This window comes from Chiloscyllium plagiosum, unplaced genomic scaffold (assembly GCF_037043375.1).
Source record: "Chiloscyllium plagiosum isolate Xiang-an unplaced genomic scaffold, Cpla_swu_hap1 HiC_scaffold_1, whole genome shotgun sequence".
In the NCBI taxonomy this organism is placed as follows: domain Eukaryota; kingdom Metazoa; phylum Chordata; class Chondrichthyes; order Orectolobiformes; family Hemiscylliidae; genus Chiloscyllium; species Chiloscyllium plagiosum.
The window spans coordinates 16,058,395-16,074,155 of NW_028270139.1; the positions used below are offsets into that span (position 1 = coordinate 16,058,395).

The 15,761-nt window shown below is 41.2% G+C and overlaps 1 long non-coding RNA gene across 2 annotated transcripts in view; it reads left to right on the forward strand.

Moving 5' to 3' along the window:
- The window catches only part of LOC148152077 (uncharacterized), a 98,288-nt gene extending 87,357 nt beyond the window's left edge, over positions 1–10,931 (forward strand). Inside the window, exon 5 of one of the 2 annotated variants that reach the window (XR_015757201.1) lies at positions 10,589–10,931. This is a non-coding gene — a long non-coding RNA (uncharacterized LOC148152077). Of the gene's footprint in view, positions 1–7,100; positions 7,170–10,588 lie in introns of those variants that run through there. The other variant, XR_015757215.1, reaches the window with a different exon arrangement.
- Positions 10,932–15,761: the final 4,830 nt, after the last annotated feature.

Sequence of the window (15,761 nt, forward strand, 5' to 3'; positions counted from 1 at the left end):
CAGTTTTGGTCTCCTTTCTTGAGAAAGGATGTACTGCACTAGAGAGGGTGCAGAGGTGGTTCATTAGGTTGATTCCAGAGTTGAGGGGGTTGGCTTATGAGGAGAGACTGAGTAGACTGGGATTATATTCATTGGAATTTAGAAGAATGAGATGGTATCTTACAGAAACATATAAAATTATGAAGGGAATAGATAACGGTGGCACAGTGGTTAGCACTGCTGCCTCACAGCTCCAGAGACCCGGGTTCAATTCCCGACTCAGGCGACTGACTGTGTGGAGTTTGCACATTCTCCCCGTGTCTGCGTGGGTTTCCTCCGGGTGCTCCGGTTTCCTCCCACGGTCACAAAGATGTGCAGGTCAGGTGAATTGGCCATACTAAATTGCCCGTAGTGTTAGGTTAAAGGGGTAAATGTAGGGGTATGGGTGGGTTGCGCTTCGGCGGGTCGGTGTGGACTTGTTGGGCCGAAGGGCCTGTTTCCACACTGTAAGTAATCTAATCTAATCTAATCATAAAATATAAATAGAGAGGATATTTCCACTGGCAGGTGAAACAAGGACAAGAGAGCATCGCCTCAAAATTAGGGGGAGCAGATTTAGGACTGAATTGAGAAGGAACTTCATCACCCAGAGGGTTGTGAACCTATGGAATTCCCTGCCCAGTTAAGTAGTTGACGCTACTTCAGTAAATGTTTTTAAAGCTGAGAAAGATAATTTTTTGAACAATAAAGGAATTAAGGGTTATGGTGAAAGGTTAGGTAAGTGGAACTGATACCAGTAAAGACCAGCCATGATCCTATTGAATGGTGGAGCAGGCCCAATGGGCCAGATGATCTACTCCTGCTACTAGTTCTTATGTTCTATTCTGGATTCTTCAATAAGAGGGAACATCCTCGCCACATCTACCCCAGTCAAAATGCCTTAAGATTTGATATAATTCAATAAAGTTGCCTTGTATTTGTCTAACTTGTATCAGACACAAGCCTAGACTGTCCAATATTTCCTCATAAGATAACTTGACTGTTCCAAGTATTGATACAGTAAACATTCTCGAAAACACCTCCAAATGTACTTCCACCTTTCCTTAAATAGGCTGACTAGTACTGTGCACAGCGCTCCAGATATAGGTTCTCCAGTGCTCAAATGAAGCTCAGTACTTCTGTATTCAATTCCTCCCACAATAAAAGCACTCCAGAGTGCTTGCTCTAGCTGCATATTAATTAATGCATGAGAATGCCAGAGATGTCTTTGCAAGTCCAAGTTCTGAAATAGTTCACTATTTGGATAAAATGTTTACTTTTTATTTACCCTGCTAAAATAGACATTTTAACATTTTCAACACTTCATCCAGATCCCCCTCTCGACCACAGTCTCAACCATACCCATTGCAGGACTTATACACTTAATGGTAAGGTCCTAGGGAGTGTTGCTGAACAAAGAGACCTTGGAGTGCAGGTTTATAGCTTCTTGAAAGTGGAGTCACAGGTAGATAGGATAGTGAAGAAGGTGTTTGGTATGCTTTCCTTTATTGGTCAGAGTATTGAGAACAGGAGTTGGGAGGTCATGTTGCGGCTGTACAGGACATTGGTTAGGCCACTGTTGGAATATTGTGTGCAATTCTGGTCTCCTTCTGATTGGAAAGATGTTATGAAACTTGAAAGGGGTTCAGAAAAGATTTACAAGGATGTTGCCAGGGTTGAAGGATTTGAGCTATACAGAGAGGCTGAACAGGCTGGGGCTGTTTTCCCTGGAGCGTCAGAGGCTGAGGGGTGACCTTATCGAGGTTTGCAAAATCATGAGGGGCATGGATAGGATAAATAGACAAAATCTTTTCCCTGAGATCGGGGAATCCAGAACTAGAGGGCATAGGTTTAGGGTGAGAGGGGAAAGATATAAAAGTGAGCTAAGGGGCAACTTTTTCACACAGAGAGTGGTATGTGAATGGAATGAGCTGCCAGAGGAAGTGGTGGAGGCTGGTACAATTGCAACATTTAAAAGGCATTTGGAAATGTATATGAATAGGAAGGGTTTGGAGGGATATATGCCAGGTGCTGGCAGGTGGGACTAGATTGGGTTGGGATATCTGGTCAGCATGGACGGGTTGGACTGAAGGGTCTGTTTCCTTGCTGTACATCTCTATGACTCTATGACTCTATACATAACGTATGAACAAATAAAATTGGAAATTCAGGAAAGCTGAAAACAAAATTCAAAAATAAATAAAAAAATGCAAGAGGTTTGGAGAAATACAGGTAATGAACTTGGAATTAGAGAGTCTATGTCTGAGGCCTTTCCTCAGGCCTGTAAGATATTATATTAGACGCAAAGAGGAATGGGGTAAAAGATACAAATGGAAACCACAGAAATCAAGAAAAGAAGATTTTTTCATGACAAAGATGCTGTAAAGAGAACTCTCAGGTTGTTAATTTGTCTTGGTTGTCTAACATTGGAAAGTTTGTCCTTAAAGGTTCAAAACTTACCAGGCAATCTCATTCAATGACATGGGCCATTCTAAGTTATGGTTTCAGCAAGTTAGTTATACTACAACCAGTGTGAACCTGAACTCATATAAAACAATCACGTGCACATCATTTGTTAACTTTGTGACCAGATGTCAGATCAACTGTTTCCATACTGTAGGTAATCTAATGTCATATATTGTCCATCTCTCATTGCCCTTGAAAAACTGGTGGTTAGCTACCCTCTTAACCTGCTGCCAACCATGTGGTGTAAGTACTGTCATGGAGAGAATGTAGAGAGTCACCAGGGGATGCGGAGAGTTCTTCAAGAAGTACATCTTTTATTTGCAAACAAAAAACGGTGACACTCAGAAAACAAATTCTTGAATTCCCCTGAACCTCAGGTCCGTGTGTCTTTTTGCCTTTTTTAATCATGTCTTTGTTAGCTTATCATCATGTCCACTGTGTTAATCAGAATTATCTCACTCCAGCTCGACAATAAACCAATGATGTTAGTTCCCATTATCCCTCTAGTTCTGCCACTATGGTTTTTCCTGCATTCTACTTAATATTATTCTAATGTCACGATTAGATAACTTACTGTCACCTCTGCAACAATGGTCTTCCATCTCAGACCGTACTTAATATTATTCTAATCCTTATAGGATTATAGCCTTATCCTTATTGGTTGCAAAATTCATGTTTGTTAGGTACCTTGGTGTATTTTTGCAGTGTATCTTACAGCTGGTCCATACTGCTGCCATTGTGAGTTGATGGTGGAGAGAATAAATGTTGAAGGTGTCTGATGACGTGTTAAACAGACAAGCTTTTTTTATCCTGAATGGTGTACATACTCCTTGAGAGTGTCGTTAGAGCTGCATTCTGCTGTAAATACATATGCAATTATGCACTAAGAGAAACTACAATATGGAACTAAAAACCAAAAGAATTGTGGATGCTGTAAATCAGGATCAAAAATAGAAGTTGCTGGGAAAAGCTCAGCAGGTCTGGCAGCATCTGTGAAGAGAAATCAGAACTCATTTCGGAGGAGAGGTCACCAGACCCGAAACGTTAACTTTGACTTTTCTTCAAAGGTACTACCAGACATGCTGAGCTTTTCCAGCAACTTCTGCTTTTGCAGTATGGAACTGTTTGAACATTTCTGGCTGAAGAGGCTATATCATGTAATTACTTGGAACTGAAAAGTCAAAATGTCAAAGAAAAATTTGCTTACCTGCTATTTACAAAAAGTTGAGTTACTTTTGGAGAAGTAAAGATTTTGAGAGAGATCAATTTTATGACTTTATTTGAGAGAACATACGAGTGGAAGATGCCCCGAAGATGCTGAAAGTTGTCCAGCAACAGCCTCTAATCTGCAGGTGCTGTGTTTTCCAATAAACTGTGTTGGTTAGTCTGAAAACTGGAAATGTTAGTCTCTGACTCTTCTGAAAATAATAGAAAGCCTTAAAGCAGAATCAGGTGCAAAGATCTATCTTAGCTGAAATACTGTAAGAACTTGTTAAGGTCAAATATCAGGGCTTCTAACCAATTCTCATGTATACTGCAATCAAATTTGAAAATCTCTGGCAAGATTGTATTCTTAATGACAGCAAATTGACTGGACTGTGAGAAGTCTCCCATTATTTTATTCTAGAGTTTGGATTGTTGACCCCACTGGGGTGTTTTCACATTTGAATTAAACAAACACATATAATCTCTGCAGAGCTCTGATGTCTTATCTTATCATGGATGAATACATGTGTTCCAGATTGAACAGACATCGAACGGTATTTTACTTGATAACCAGTTTTTCTACTTGTTTAAATAACAAGTTTATTTCAATAAGCATATTATTTCTGAGACCTGGTGAATGCATCTTCTGATCTAGCCAACAGGAAAAAAAATCAAATTGATTTAGTATGGCTTATGGAGTAGTAGGGCTTGATTATTAGCTTGATTAGTATTATCCGGTCAGACATGGAACAATTTATCCAGACAAGTGGAGAATACTCTGTTACATTGTTGACCTGTGCTTTGTAGATGGTGGACAGGCTTGGAGGATTCTGGAGGGAAGTTACTTGTTTTAGAATTCTCATCCTCCAACTTGCTCTCATTTTCTTAGTGGTTCACATGGCTGGTCTAGTTCAGTTTCTGGTCAATGGTAACCCCGAGGGTGCTGATAATGAGGAATGCAGTGATTGTAATGCTATTTAATTTCAAGGAGAGACAGTTGGATTCTCTTTCAGTCGAGATGGTCATTGCCTGCCACTTGTGCAGTGAATATTGAATATCTGAACGTTGTCCAGGTCTGGCTATATTTGTACTAATTCATGAGCAGAGGGGTTGATAAAAGTGCTAGACATTTAGCACTCATCAGTAAATATTGTAATTTCTGACTTTACTTTTAAGGGAAGGCAATTGATGAAGCAGATGAAGATGGTTGGGCTGAGGATACTGCTCTGAGGAACTCCTGCATTAATGCACTGAGATGACTGACCTTTAAACACAAGCATCTTAGAAACACAGGAACATGGGAACTAGGAGTAGAACTAAGCAATTCAGTCCTTTGCGTCTACTCCACCATTGAACATGATCATGACCAATCTTATCCTGATCTCAACTCCACTGTTCTGGCTGCCCCCCATAGCTTTTTGTCCTGTACTTCATCAGAAACATATCAATATCTTTCTTAAATCTGTTGATTGATTCTGCCTCCACTTCACTCTGAAGCAGTGAATTCCATGGATGCACAACCATCTGAGAGAAGTGGTTTCTCCTCATCTCAGTTTTGATTTGATTTGAGTTATTGTTGTCAAATGTACCTAAATCCAGTGAAAAGTTCTGATTTGCAAGCAGTGCAGGCAGATCGTAACATTCAAGGGTGATATATGATCGTAGGGTGTTTAAAAAGAGTGCAGCACATAAGTTTACAGCTGCACAGGAGGTGCACTGAAGCAAGATCAGCATTAGATTTGAAATTAGAGAGGTCCATTCAGCAGTCAAATGGCAGCAGGGAAGAAGCTGTTCTTGAACCTGTTGGTGTGTTCAAGTTTCTATTTCTTTTTGAACCTACCTCCTCTCACTGTATATCTATGACCTACAGTTTGAGATTGTCCCACAGGGGGAAGCTTCTGTCCAATGTCTAGGCTATCAATCTCCTTAGTATTTTATACACCTCAATAAAATCGCCCCTCATTCTTCTAAACCCCAGTGAGTACAAACACAAGCAATTCAACCACTCCTCATATGACATCCCTTTCATCTCTTTCATCCCTGGTGAACCTCCTCTGAATTGCCTTCATTGCCACCACATCCTTCCTCAAGTAAGGAGACCAAAACTGGATACAATACTCCAGGTGTAATGTCATCAGACACCTTATATAATTGTAACAACACTTCTTTACTTTATAATCCCATCCTTTTGATATAAATACCAGGATTCTATTTGCCTTTCTTATTGTATGCTGCACCTGCATACCCACTTTCTGTGCTTCATGCACAGGGACTCCAGATCCCTCTGCCTGAAAGACTTTAAATCTGCTTCCCATTTAAATAATAATCTTTCTCAAAATGGACTTTCTCTGTGCTTGGGAAGAAGGAGTCATAGATAATAATCAGGTTTCCTTGCCCATTTTGTGGCCTGATGCCATGAGATTTCATTGGGCCTGATATTAATGCTGAGGACTTCAAGGGCAACTCTGTCCTGACTGTATACTACTGAGTCACAATCTCCAGTCCCACTGACAAAAGTGCTGATGGTGGTGTCTAGGGCAGTTTCTGTAAGGTGCGATATCATGAAGATAGCTATATCAGGCTGTTACTTGCTTACTCTGTGGGATAGCTTTCCCAATTTCCCAACACTTTTCCAGCTGTTGGTGAGAACTTTGCAGGGTTGACACAGCATCACAGCTTCTGATACCTGGTCAATGCTGGCAGTCTGTTTAGTTTTATTCCTTCTTGTCAGACTTTGCAGCAGTTTGATGTAACTGAGTAGCTTGCTCAATGATTTCAAAGGACACTTAGTAGTTAACCACATCCTTGAAGAGTTGGACTTAACATTAGATTGGATTCCCTACTGTGTGGAAACAGGCCCTTTGGCCCAACAAGTCCACACTGACCCTCCAAAGAGTAATCCACCCCACCCCTGTGACCAATGTACCGAACAACTATGGGCAATTTAGCATGACCATTCACCTGACCTGCACATCTTTGGACTGTGGGAGGAAACCGGAGTACCCGGAGGAAACCCATGCAGACACAGGGAGAATGTGCAAACTCCACACAGACAATCGTCCAAGGCTGGAATCAAACCTGGGACCCTGGCCCTGTGAAGCAGCAGTGCTAACCACTGAACTACCATGCCACCTCTCATTAGCCAGACCAGTTGACAAGGGCAGATTTTCCTTCCCAAAGGGATGTCAATGAACCAGATGATTTTTATGACAATTGGCACTTACCATGAGACTAACTTTTGTTGTTGAATTTCAAGTGTATTAATTGAGTTCAAATTTAAACATCTGCTATGGTGGGATTTCAACACTTATTCCCAGAGCTTTAGCCTGGATGTCTGGAGATACAGGCCATGAAAATAGTACTATCACTACCAATTGGAGGAAATATATTCATGAATTGTTTATTCTCAGTGATGAAAGAGCCCAACACATCAGTGCAAAAGAAAAGGCTGAAGCATTTGCAGCAATCTTCAGCCATAAGTGCAGAGTGGATTGACCCATCCTGGCTTCCTCCAGTAGTGCCCAGCATCACAGACACCAGCCTTCAGCCAATTTGATTCACTCCATGTGATATTAAGAAATGGCTGGAGGCACTGGATACTGCAAAGGCTGTGGGCTAAGACACCATTCCAGCAAGAGAACTGAAGACATGCGCTCCAGAACTTTGCTGTACTCCTAGCCAAGTTGCGCTGGTGCAGTTACAACACTGACGTCTATCTGACAATATGAAAAATGGTCCAGGGATGTCCTGTATGTTAAAAGCAAAACAAATCCAATCCAGTCAATTACCACCCCATCAGTCTACTCTCAATAATCAGGAAAATGATGGAGGTGTCATCAACAGTGCAGCACCTGCTCAGCAATAACCTGCTCACTGAAGCCCACTTTGGGTTCCACCATGGCCACTCAGCTCCTGGCCTCATTGCAGACATGGACAAAAGAGCTGAATTTGAAAGATGACATGAGATGACAGTGCTTGACATCAAGGCTGCATTCAACTAAGTGTGGCATCAAGGAGCACTAGCTAAAGTGGAATCAATGAGTATCAGGTGCAAAGTTTCCATTGTTTGGAGTCATAACTGACAGATAGGAAGATGGTTGTGGCTGTTGGAGGTCAGTCATCTCAGCTCCAGGACATCTCTGCAGGAGTTCCTCGGGGTAGTGTCCTAGGGCCAACCATTTTACGTTGCTTCATCAATGATCTTCCCTCCATCATAAGGTCAGAAGTGGAAATACTCACTGATGATTTCACAATGTTCAGCCTGTGTGGGTGCAGCTCCAACAACACTCAAGAAGCTTTACATGCTCCAGGACAAGTAGCCTGCTTGATTGGCACCACATCCACAAGGATCCACTCTCTCCACCACCAACACTCTGTAGGAACAGTGTGTGCTATGTACAAGATGCACTGCAGCAATTCAACAAAGATCCTCAGATAGCATCTTCCATCTAGACTGTCAAGCGCATCAGATACGTGGGAACACTATCACTGCAAGATCTCCTCCGAGCCACTCACCATCCTGACTTGGAAATATATCACAGTTGCTGAGTTAAACTCCTGGAATTCCCTCCCTAAGAGCACATGGACTACAACAGTTAGAGAAGGCAGCCTGCCACCATCTTCTCAAGAACAACCAGGATGGGCAATAAAGCCAGTGGCGCCCATATTCCTTCAGTGAATAAAAAACATATTGCTCAATGAATGCTCTTTGCTTATGTCATTATATTTTGCACAGTCATTTTGAAGATTTGTGAGTTTAATTGTCCAAACATATTTTTCCATGTGACTAAGATCCTGACACTCATAAAAACTGCTGAAAATGATGATAGTTTCCAACCATAAATATTTTCAGACACAGTATGTAAAGAATTTGAAGATGGCTAAAAAAATCAATATACATTATTTTTTGCCAAATGTTGGCAGACCACATTTGCACAGCATTGAGGTGGAAGAGGAATAAGTCACAGTTGTGCTGCTCCATGTTTAGGAAATGTGTTAAGTATCAAATGAAAAGTTTTTGCATTACAACTTGGAGAATACCAAGTGTTAATTATTTTTAGTTTCATTAATGAACCATAAAATAGAAACACAAAGTTGTTGAATTTGTTATCTTTCTGACAGAAATATGTTCGTTTTCTACTGTTGACAAAATAAACTGTTATCTGAAGATGAATGAATACAGCATTTAATCCAACAATGCAATCTCCCTGACCTAAACTCCTCTTCGCAAGTTGTCAATGTTCACCATTTTATCAGGGGAACATACAAAATGGAGGTCATGAACTTCTGTTCAGAGGCAAAAAGTGCTGATGAGTGCATTGCCTCGATCAATGCTGTCCATACCAGAAGGAGTCTAGGAACAGATTGCATGCTCATTCTCTCTGGAAAGGATGTTTAAATGAAACAGGCAAATCAGAAAAGAAAATTAATTAAGCATAACCAACAATAAAAATAATAATCTTCCTCTTTCTGCTGAAATTGATTTTCTCCCAAAGGCAATACTCTGGTTTGAGGTATGTGAATGCCTGATTTGGAGGTGATTGAGGGTTACAAGGGTGCAGGAAATAGAGAGTCTTCATTGTGTTGATCTTAGACCTCAGGGTGGCTGATGCAGAGTGCTATTGATTCAGGGTCAAGTGACGTGTCAGGAGATAATTCTGCAGGATTCTGCATGTCTATGGCCCTGGGTTTTATACTTTATTGCTGGCTGAATTGAAGTTAGGGGGAAATTGTGTAAAACTCAGTTGCTGACCAACTCACTACCTGCCCGCGCATCTCTGCTCCTACTGCAGTTTCACTAATATTAGGGATGGTTTTGGGTAACACCCAAACCCAGAAGTCTGTTGGTGTCCTTAGGGAGGTAATTATTTCCCATTTCAGGCCTCCTTCAGCTTTAACTAGCAAAGGGGGAGAGGCCTACAGTAAGTGACTAATCCAGTAGATGTCCTAAAATATTATTCCCAACATTCCATGACCTTTGCAACCTCATTTCCCCACTTCCCCCCTCCTCCCACCACCCCCACAACCCTCTAAATGCTTAGAAAGTCATGATTCAGTCCAGCTTCTGCCCTCAAACACAGTCACAGTACTGGCAGTGACCACTGTTCCCCGCACTAATGCGAATATTGAAGAGGTACTGGTCTCTGATTGGTTAGCAGCTTTTTATGGTGTATCGTCCTGTTACCAAGGAAGTCCCATTATAAGTCTATTAATGTCCAATCAGACATTGAATGGCTGCCAGAGCTGGACAGGCTCCTTTATAGTAGAAGTTTTAACCAAGAAAGAGTGGTCACCACAGTAGCTTGTAAAGTCCAGCCCATTGTAAGGTATTCAGTGTAACTACAGTAGAGTGATCAGAATAATTTGTTATTAACCATTATAGAATTTAGACTATTTGGGAAACTTGCTGATGTGATGTTGTCAGCTCTTTAAAGCAAATACCTGTCTATAACTTGTCAGTTTTCACCAGTGCCTAAATCGCCTGAAAATCAGTTGCACAATTATTTGAGAGTTATTCACTGTTAATGGTTCCACTTAAATTCCACAAGCTGTGTACGACCTGGTTCAAAAACATTGATACAATAAAAGAGCATTTGAATTTTCTGAAAAAGCATCACTGGATCGAAATATTGACTCTGCTTTCTCTCCACAGATGCTGCCAGACCTGCTGAGTTTCTGTTTTCATTTCAGACTTCCAGGTGTTTTAATTGCCTTTTATTTATCACGCTGTGTTGTAGTTATCAGCAAATAATTCAAATTACAGAAACATGTTCATCATTTTCCAATTTAGTGTGTGTTTTTCTTTAAATATACACTTCAATGTCACATGGCTGCATAAAGCAGTGTAAAGTACATACTTTATAAGGTTGCTTCATCTCAGTGCATTTTGTTTTTTCAGACTGACAACAGATATTACGATATACATTATATGATGTGAGTGCTGCAAAGAGGCTACTTGACTCCATTTCAGACAGAATGCAAGACCGGTTCTATCGTGACTCAAAGAACAGTTTCAAAATAAGTTGACCAGACCGAAGTAGTTGATTTTGATGAGTCAGAGTACAGTACATAACTCTCTCCAATCAGATGAATTCCTTGACCTTATTCAACTATCTTTGACCCTGCAGATTCATTGGCAGTGGGTAGTTCATGAAACCAAGAGGCCGTGGAATGCACAAAAAATTATATTTGTCCTAACTTTGTGTTTTTTAAAGATTTAATTTATACAGTTAAATGGCACTGTTTTTGTGGCGTACTTATACACATTTTACTGTATTTTCACAAGTACAAGTAACAATAAGTTTCTGGCTATAACCTTTAGAACTGTTACCTTGCATGAATTTGAAAAAGCAATCAAGATATAGTAGGTGCTGGAAATCTAAATGAAAACAGAAAATGCCGGAAAAATCTCATCAGGTTAAGCAGAATTTATATAGGAAAGAAACACAGATGTAACAGACTGCATCGTACATTGTTCTGGCTAATTCCAAGTTGCTTTAGGTATTTTAGAGAATTTTCACTGTAAGACCCAGCAAGTTTTATTGCCCTATCTTACCAAACTTGCTTATTAATTATCTATCCGCATCAATGACTTCTCTCATATCTGACTTCCACCCCATCTTTTGATGCTCTGTGCTCAGAATAACTTGCCATTCTGCAGAAAACTATCAAAGTAATGGCATGCATTATGCCTGAGCCATGTTTGAAAGGCTGTTGTTCACCCACATGAACACTGGTATTCCAGATAGTCAGAGCGTGATGGAGAAGGGCAAGATGGCATCACAATTTTCCAACAGAAACCTGGACCTGGAAGAAGTTCTGACTTTTTTACCCTCTTTAAACGCTGTGGGTTACCGTGTGTGCTCCACATCAAATGCTCCACACAAATATGGTTTACTCTTGTATTCAAACCAGGAGGCTGATTGCCATATGAAATACACACACAAGCATATAAGAAAGAAAGAGAAGCAAAGGAAAGGATTAACAATTACAAATAACTTTTCTAACAAAATTGAAGATTTGGGCATTACTTGACATGTTTAAATTATCCAGTTACTTGTCTGCACATGATATTTTAGAACATAAAACATAAAAGCGGAGTACAGGCCCTTCAGCCCTTGATGTTGCACCATCCTGTGAATCCAGTCTGAAGCCATCTCACCGACACTATTCCATTTTCATCCATATGTTTATCCAATGACCATTTAAATGCCTTTAAAGTTGGTGAGTCTACAACTGTTGAAGATAGTGCATTCGACACCCCTACTACTCTCTGAATAAAGAAACTACCTCTGACATCTGTCCTATATCTATCATCTCTCAATTGAAAGCTATGCCCTTTTGTCCAAGCCATCACCATCTGAGGAAAAAGGTTCTCACTATCCACCCTATCTAACCCTCTGATTATCTTGTATGTCTCAATTAAGTCACCTCTCAACCTTCTTCTCTCTAATGAAACCAGCCTCAAGTCCCTCAGCCTTTCCTCAAAGGACCTTCCTTCCAGACTGGCAACAACCTAGTAAATTTCCTCTGAACCCATTCCAAAGATTCCAAGTTCTTCCTACAATGTGGTGACCAGAACTTATGCAATACTCCAAGTGCGGCCGCACCGAGTTTGTACAGCTGCAGCATGACCTCATGGCTCCGAAACTCAATCCCTCTACCAATAAAAGCTAACACACCACATGACAACTCTATCAACCTGGGTGGCGACTTTCAAGGATCTATGCACATGGACACCAAGATCTCTCTGCTCATCTACACTACCAAGAATCTTACCATTAGTCCAGTACTCTGCATTCCTGTTCCTCCTTCCAAAGTGAATTACCTCACACGTTTCCACATTAAACTCCATTTCCACCTCTCAGCCCAGCTCTGCAGCTAATCTATGTCCCTCTGTAACCTGCAACATCCTTTGGCACTATCCACAACTCTACTGACTTTACTGTCATCCACAATTTTACTAACCCTTCTACGACCTCATTTATAAAAATAACAAACAGCAGTGGACCCAAAATAGATCCTTCTGGTACACCACCAGTAACTGAAATCCAGGAAGAACGTTTCCCATCAACCACCATTCTATGTCTTCTTTCAGCTAGCCAATTTCTGATCCAAACTGCTAAACCACTCTCAATCCCATGCCCCATATTTTGTGCAATAGCCTACTGTAGGGAACCTTATCAAACGCCTTACTGAAATCCATATACACCACATCAACCGCTTTACCCTCATCCACCTGTTTGGTCACCATCTCAAAGAACTCAATAGAGTTTGTGAGGCACAACCTACCCTTCACAAAACTGTGTTGACTATCCCTTATCAACTTATTCCTTTCTAGATGATTATGAAACCTATCTCTTTTAACCTTTTCCAACAGTTTACCCACAACCAAATTAATGTTCACTGGTCTATAATTACCAGGGTTGTCTCTACACCTCTTCATGAACAAGGGGACAACATTTCCTATCCTCCTGTCTTCTGGCACTATTCCTACAGACAATGATGACATAAAGATCAAAGCCAAAGGCTTGGCAATCTCCTCCCTCGTTTCCCAGAGAATCCTAGGATAAATACCATCCAGCCCAGGGAACGTATATATTTTCACACTTCCCAGAATTGCTAACACTTCCTTCTTACGAACTTCAATCCTATCTAGTCTGGTAGCCTGTGTCTCAGTATTCTCCTCGGCAACATTGTCTTTTTCGAGTGTGAATACCAATGAAAAATATTAATTTTGTGCTTCCTCTATCTCCTCTGACCCCACGCACAACTTCCCACTACTGTCCTTGATTGGCCCTGATCTTTCTCCAGTTGTTCTTTTATTCCTGATATACCGATAGAAAGCTTTAGGGTTTTCTTTGATCCTATCTGCCAAAGACTTCTCATGTCCACTTCTGGCTCTTCTTAGCTCTCTCTTTAAGTCCTTCTTGGCTAAAATGTAACTCTCAAGTACCTTAACTGAGCCTTCATGTCTCATCCTAACATCAGCCTTCTTCTTCCTTTTGACAAGAGATTCAACTTCCTTAGTAAACCACTGCTCCCGCGCTCAACAACTTGCTCCCTGCCTAACAGGTACATACCTCTCAAGGATATGCAGTAACTGTTCCTTGAATAAGCTCCACATTTCATTTGTGCCCATCCCCTGCAGTTTCCTTCCCCATCCGATGCATCCTAAATCTTGCCTAATCGTATCTTATTGCCTTTCCCTGAGCTATAAGTCTTGCCTTGTGGTATATACCTATTCCTTTCCATCGCTAAAGTAAACATAACCGAACTGTGGTCACTAACATCAAAGTGCTCACTTACCTCCAAATCTAACACCTGGCTGGGATCATTAACAGTACCAAATCTAATGTGGCCTCGCCCGTTGTTGGCCTATCTACACACTGTGTCAGGAAACCCTCCTGCACACATTGGACAAAAACTGACCCATCTAAAGTACTCGATCTATAGTAGTACATCTATATATAATATTTGCATAGTTGAAGACCCCCATAATAACTACCCTGTCACTCTTGCTCCTATCAAGAATCACCTTTGCTATCCTTTCCTCTTCATCTCTGGGACTATTCAGAGGCCTATATAAAACTCCCAACAGGGTGACCTCCTTTCCTATTTCTAACCTCAGCCCATACTACCTCAGTAGACGACTTCTCAAATGTCCTTTCTGCAACCTTAATATTGTCCTTAACTCACAATGCCACACCCCACTTTCACCATCTTCTGTGTTCTTACTGAAACATCTAAATCCCAGAACCTGCAACAACCATTTTCCTAGAAGACATGTTAATTTGCAGGACAGGAAGTGGATGCTGGATATAGTGTATCAATGATGGAGACAATGGACAGTTGGAATGTACCTGTACATAGGGACAGGTAAACTCTGTGGCCTGATTGTTAAACAGCAAGTAGACTGTGTAGGGAGTGCTGGTTGGCTTATAGAACACCAGTTCCCTGGTTCTGACAGTGGGCTTTTGTAGTGAGGTGAGGTGTGATGTTTTGAAAAATGCAGGAGGCAGCTGCTTCAGAGGCAAAGGAAACTCTGATTTTAATAAAACAAGCGAAATTGAAAATATCTGAAAAAGAAAATGAATACTTCAAAAAACCCCCAATGTTACAGATCAAACGAAGTGAGATTTATCTGATATCTAACTAGCACCCCAGTTAACCCTTGCAGTCTTGATTTGGTACTGTGGGTTTAAAATTACAGAGAGCTGTTAATTAATGGGTGACGGAGAGAAAGGGTAGAGTGAGAGAAAAAAAAACCCATTAATCCCAGTGTCCTATCCTGCTTTCCTTCCCCTTGGGTGCCCTGCACCATTTGTTTCCTCCCCTATCTAACTGAGCTGGGACAGAGGGTCTCGATGACCGTATGCTCATCCCTGAAGTGGCATCTATCAGCACGGATAGTGGTGGATGTCACTGGCGCTGAGCTGGTCGATATCTCGGTGCTCCAGTCGCCTTCAGTCGCTTCTCGTCGGAACGTGGAGTTTCGTGGGTGAGAAGATCACCTGTTCTCTTTCTTTCCCTGATTTGGAGACACCGGTGTTGGACTGGGGTGTATAAAGTTAAAAGTCACACAACAGGGCCTAACAGAGGAGGCAGATGAACTCAGGGCATGGTTAGGAACATGGGACTGGGATATCATAGCAATTATGGAAACATGGCTCAGGGATGGGCAGGACTGGCAACTTAATGTTCCAGGATACAAATGCTACAGGATGGATAGAAAGGGAGGCAAGAGAGGAGGGGGAGTGGCATTTTTGATAAGGGATAGCATTACAGTTGTGTTGAGAGAGGATATTCCCGGAAGTACATACAGGGAAGTTATTTGGGTGGAACTGAGAAATAAGAAAGGGATGATCACCTTATTGGGATTGTATTATAGACTCCCCAATAGTCAGAGGGAAATTGAGAAACAAACTTGTAAGGAGATCTCAACTATGTGTAAGAATAATAGGGTAGTTATGGTAGGGGATTTTAACTTTCCAAACATCGACTGGGACTGCCATAGTGTTAAAGGTTTAGATGGAGAGGAATTTCTTAAGTGTGTAAAAGACAATTTTCTG